The sequence below is a fragment of the Triticum aestivum genome, chromosome 4A, assembly GCF_018294505.1.
Source record: "Triticum aestivum cultivar Chinese Spring chromosome 4A, IWGSC CS RefSeq v2.1, whole genome shotgun sequence".
In the NCBI taxonomy this organism is placed as follows: domain Eukaryota; kingdom Viridiplantae; phylum Streptophyta; class Magnoliopsida; order Poales; family Poaceae; genus Triticum; species Triticum aestivum.
The window spans coordinates 29,404,726-29,410,709 of record NC_057803.1 but is presented as its reverse complement, the minus strand read 5'-3'; the positions used below and the strand labels follow the sequence as shown (position 1 = coordinate 29,410,709).

The 5,984-nt window shown below is 49.3% G+C and overlaps 1 pseudogene; it reads right to left on the bottom strand.

The window, feature by feature from the left end:
- LOC123083711 (monooxygenase 2-like) overlaps positions 1–1,373 on the bottom strand; it is a 1,997-nt pseudogene extending 624 nt beyond the window's left edge.
- Positions 1,374–5,984: the final 4,611 nt, after the last annotated feature.

Sequence of the window (5,984 nt, the reverse complement as noted above, 5' to 3'; positions counted from 1 at the left end):
TGTCGTTTAATGCTCAATTGATTATGGCCCAACGAGGTAACTTTCTAGCCCAAAGGCCCAAACATGGGAAAGCACCGCTTGAACCTTGATCGCTAGTTGTAGACATCAGAAAAGATCAGCCGTGAGATGGAGCAGTTACTTTCCTATCGATCTACCCTCCTCGTAATTTCCTTCTAGGCGTTCTGGAGGTTCCGTATCGCCCTGTGCCGCCGCCCCTCGCTTCTCGATAGGGAAGACCGGCAGATGGCACTCCACTTCGCGGCGATTGAATCCATGAGAGTCCATGAGACAATGACAGCGTATGTGCTTTACCAGTATCATACAACAACAGATCAAAGTCAACTTCAAGGAATCAAGGTATGTCACCGCTCTATCGTAATTTTAGTAATTTTTTGCTTCCTTTGAAGAAAATAGTTCATTCTAATTTAGAAATCTAGTGTCGCTCTTCTGTTTATTTTTTCAATGATTGGATTCCCTTTTTCAAGTCCATTGCTTCCAGCTCAAACATATGTGAAAGTGCAAATTAATTGATAAAAATGTGCCTTTTTTTTCTGTTACCCGGCATATACGTTCTTCGCCCCCCCCCCCTGTCCAAATTCTGGCTCCGCCCCTGCGCCGAGGCAGCGGGCGAGGACGACGCCGTCCTCGAGCGCCGTGCACGCGCCCTGCGCCAGGTCCGGCGTCGTCGGGTGGAGCGCGTCGCCGGCGACGCACACGTTCCCCTTGCTGATGCTGGCGAACAGGAGCGAGAGCGGGGAGCGGAACCGCAGCGGCGCGGCGAGCACGTCGCTCATCTCGCTCCTCTCCACGGCCTCCAGCACCTCGGGGCCCACCTTGGCGCCCCTCATCTTGGTCAGCACGAACTGCTTCATCGCCGCGGCGCTCCGGTCCTCCTTGCCGTTGGCATCCGGGGAAGGAGCAGGAGACCAGGTGAAGAACCAGTAGACGTCGGTGTCGCTCCAGGGTACCAAGCCGGCGCGGAAGCCTTCGCCGACGAACTGCAGGATCTTGGGCTCGAAGCCGTGGCCTTCGGGGTACCTGGCGTATCCCCGCGTGGCCGTGCGCCCGGACTCGGACGGCTTTGCGAGCCCAAGCCATTTCGCAACCACTGAGTTGATCCCGTCTCAACCGATCAGCACCTTTACCCGGAGAGTCGAGTCGTCGGCGAGATGGAGGATCTTGGCGCCGTCCTGGTCGTCGATGGAGACGATCTTGGAGGAGTAGCGGACGGTGCCTGGCGGCAGCTCTTCCTCCAGCGCCTGGAGCAGCACGTTACGCTGCACGCACCGGACCTCATGGGGTCCCCTGCACCAACATCGATCATAGTGAAAGTCCCAGAGCGACGGCGAGGCCAGCCAGTCCGGCGCCGGCAATCACAATGTCCTCGGCTGCGTTCTGCTGTTGGATTCCGGCCGCCATTGCTTACGTACCAGCTGGTCGAAGAGTGACCACTATGGTGGTCAGTGTGCGATCGATCGTCAGTATGGTAGTGGGAAGCCGTTGTGAGAAACAAGAGTGAGTGATCAGTACATATATGCTTGCAGTTGCAGGAGCGAAGCAACAGAGAGGGCTTGATTGACGTCATTGCTGATGATGCGGCCGCCGGCTGCGATACCGCGACCGTCCCCAGAACACGCCAGCGACGGACAAACATCAATCTTGAGTGTGGCTTCCTTATTTTAATCATGGATTTTGGGAGCAAGGCGGAGCCGAAAATGATTGATTGATTGGAACCACTGAACCACGGCGGGATGAGCCCATCGATGACATATGCATGCACCCAAATACTCTCTCCGTTCCAAATTACTCGTCGTAGAAATGGATGTATCTAGAACTAAAATACATCTAGATACATCCATACCTGCAACAAGTAATTCGGAACAGAGGGAGTAGTTTGGTTACGACCAAAATCAATGCTACGCCTAATAAAAAGTTTAGGTTATGTTTTACCTAATGGTAATTAGCCAGTTGGCAAACTATGATTGAGATTGCGAGTAGAGGGGAGGAGGGGCCTACCCCTGAAATTAAGGGGGAGGGGCGAAGAGAATTGGTGAAGGAAAGTTACCTAAACTTTTGAAACTTGTTCGAGGGTGTAGGATTGTTGTTTGGTTACCGCTTCACGCCACCCAATGAGTGAGATTTTATAATAATCGGACCCACAAAGAGAAATACATCGGTGCTCTCAGGTCCCAGCACACCCTATGTGCAAAAAATAATTTAGTAATTCAGAAAAGTTCAAAAAAATTCCAATCTCTTTTGGAATCAAACACAATCAAGTATTGTACTCGTATAAAAAGATTCGCCGAAGAATGACTTTCATTGCATCCTGTGTCAAAGATTCGAAAAAAGATATATACAAATACCATTCATGATATATTATCATCATAAATTTATCTTTTTTGCCTTGAAGTCATTGGGAATCATTTCTTGGCCAAACTTCTTATACAATACTCGATCATATTTGATTCCAAGAAGATTCAATTTTTTTGACTTTTTAAGAATTACTAAATTATTTAGTGTATAATAGAGTGTGTTGGCACTCGAGAGCCCCAAATCCGTGTGTGTCCCACGGACTGCTACTTCTATGTATAAGGGTGTCTTCAAAGCAATGCCTCAAAGTGCCAGTGAAGGTTTGAACGACACGGTACGGACACTTTCTACCCTCTAGTACGATTCACTAAACGTCCCAAATCAATCTGCATATCCATCTTCCAGCAACCCGGAAGAAAATTTGAAGGAGCTTCCTGGAGTCCGAGCACCACGTTGGAGTCCGCTTGGCCCACCGCAGTTAAGTTGCATGTCCTCATACCCCATGTGGTTTATTCTATAAGTCCGCCCGGCTCACCTCTGTTGTTCGGCTCTGATGCTTATTTAAGGGACATGGTTGAATGGCCGACTCATATATCCTGTCCGCGGAAGCGTTCGGACACAGTCCAAGGACAGCGTTCGGACACAGCCCAAGGACATATAGTGTGTCTGTTTTAGGGGATAGTGCTGGAGATGTTGTAATACCCTAGTTGTCGCTACCCCAGGCCCTTCCTCCAGCTCCTTTCATCTTGCTGTCATCCGCCGGGCAAATGTCAGCGGATGATGGTGATAACATGGCTTTACTCGTTGCTAATCTCCCCCTCGTCGTCCTTCGCCATGTGGCCATGCATGCCATGGTCCATCTGGCATCATGGTTATTGCAACGAGGGGACCTTGACAGCAGAGCGACCCACGCGGCGGTCTGTTGGGAGCGCTCATCAATTGATGTACTTACGACGTGTTTAGTCCGTGATATTTCAGTTGTCTTCTGCTAACACTGGTTTCTGAATATGTTACCTCTGTTTGTTTGGGCTGGCCTGGTTTCAGTTCCTCTGTAATTAGAAATGGACGTTCACAAAAGCCAATACAACTCCTATCGACTGGTACCGAATAACGCCTTGCTTTGCCCCCTTCGGTTCTCCTTGTGTCACCTTGTCCCCTCAGGTTCTCGTGTTGTCCCGCAATGAGCGGCAACTCCGCCGTTCTCCTGCCGACCATCCCGGAACCACTCCTCCACCACAAGCCATGTATAAGCAACACGGGTGATCTCCCTTCGCTGCCCATTCTCCTCCAGCACGAATCCAGAGTAGCAGTGCCGAACCCCCTACATCTCCTCTTCCCTTCCACCTCCCTTGAAATGGCAAACCAAACCTTGCCTGATGCAAACGAATCATGCAATCACTCAAACCGCCACCTGATATAGGGTACCCTGATTATACTCACTCCGTTCCTAAATATTTGTCTTTTTCGAAATTTCAAATGGACTATCACATACAGACGTATATAAATATGTTTTAAAGTGTAGATTCACTCATTTTGCTCCGTATGTAGTGACTTGTTGAAATCTCTAAAAAGACAAATATTTAGCAACGGAGGGAGTAGTAGTGAATATGTTATGTGACTTCAACCAAACGCCTCCAATGCATGTGTAGCACTGCCTATTCAAGGATATAACATGGTTCTCAAGAATGGCATGTGCAACCTCTACATAGTAGGCTGGATTGGCTATGACTGTTGGTCCTGGTCAGTCAGATGTCGATTTGGATTTGAAGGGTGTAGCAATGGGTGGTATTTCATGTGGTGTCTCCTTCCATTCAACCTGTCCATCAGGCCTTTGTTGGATGGTGCCACAATACCATATACAAGTTTTTCCATGGATGTCGCATAGCAATGTATGGCAGTGTAACACCCACAATGCGGCTATATCTCCTATGTGTCGGGACACGATTTAGAGGCATAGCCGCATGATGGTTTTGTCGCAAGAAGGGTAATCTTCACACAATCTCATGTACTGAAAAAGAAAGAGATAAAGAGTTGGCTTATAATCGCCACTTCACAGAATACATAAATAATTCATACATCATCCAAAGTATAATCAAAGATCCGACTACGAAACAAAAATAAAGGAAGACGACACCAAATGCTAGATCCCCGATCGTCCCAACTGGGCTCCACTACTGAACATCAGGAAACGAAACGTAGTAACGACCCAGATCCTTGTCGAACTCCCACTTGAGTTCTGTAGCATCACCTGCACTGGTATCCTCGGCACCTGCAACTGTTTGGAAGTATCCGTGAGTCACGAGGACTCGGCAATCTCACACCCGCGAGATCAAGACTATTTAAGCCTATGGGTAGGAGAAGGTAGTGAGGTGGAGCTGCAGCAAGCACTAAGCATATATGGTGGCTAACATACGCAAATAAGAGCGAGAAGAGAAGCAACACAACGGTCGAGAAGCTAGAAATGATCAAGAAATGATCCTGAAACTACTTACGTTCAAGCATAACACAAGACCGTGTTCACTTCCCGGACCCCACCGAAAAGAGACCATCACGGCTACACACGCGGTTGATTCATTTTAATTAAGTTAAATGTCAAGTTCTCTACAATCGGATATTAACAAATTCACATCTGCCACATAACCGCGGGAACGGCTCTCGAAAGTTTATACCCTGCAGGAGTGTCCCAACTTAGCCCATCACAAGCTCTCACGGTCAACGAAGGATATTCCTTCTCCCGGGAAGACCCGGTTAGGCTCGGAATCCCGGTTACAAGACTTTTCGACAATGATAAAACAAGACCAGCAAAGCCGCCCGATGTGCCGACAAATCCCGATAGGAGCCGCACGTATCTCGTTCTCAGGGCACACCGGATAGGTCAAGCTACGAGTAAAACCAGCCCTCAAGTTACCCCAAGGTGGCCCACAGGTTGCCGGGTTCGGACCAACACTCAGAGGAGCACTAGCCCATGGGGTTTAAAATAAAGATGACCCTTGAGTCCGTAGAACCCAAGGGAAAGGTATAGGTGGTAGGTAGGTGTAACGCCCCGTATGTAACTTGCCATATTTGTATTCCAACTCTTGCCATTTTCGGCTCTAAGTTATGATATTCCCTCGTGGTTGGGTTTTGTCTTCGTTTTGCATTTTTTCCATGTCATGCATATCATATCATGTCATCATGTGCATCGCATTCGCATACGTGTTCGTCTCATGCATCCGAGCATTTTCCCCGTTGTTCGTTTTGTGATCTGACACTCCTATGTCCTCCGGCGCCCCCCATTTGCCTCTTTTCGTGTGCGGGTGTTAAACGTTCTCGGATTGGACCGAGATTTGCCAAACGGCCTTGGTACTCTACCGGTAGACCGCCTGTCAAGTTTCGTGTCATTTGGAGTCCGTTTGTTACTCCAACGGTTAACCGAGGAACCGTATAGGCCTCGTGTGTGTTGCAGCCCAACACCCCTCCAAAGTGGCCCAAAACCCATCTAAACCCCCTCCATCCTCTCGGCCGTTCGATCACGAGCGTGTGCCCGAAAACCGCACCTCATTTGAACTCTCCTAGCCCCCTCTATCCATAAATAGGTCTTCCCCGTTCAAATCGCAGGCGAAACCCTAGGTCGTCTCCACCCCGCCGCCGGACGCGTCCGCCCGACGGTCGGACACGTCTGCCGCGCCGCCCGC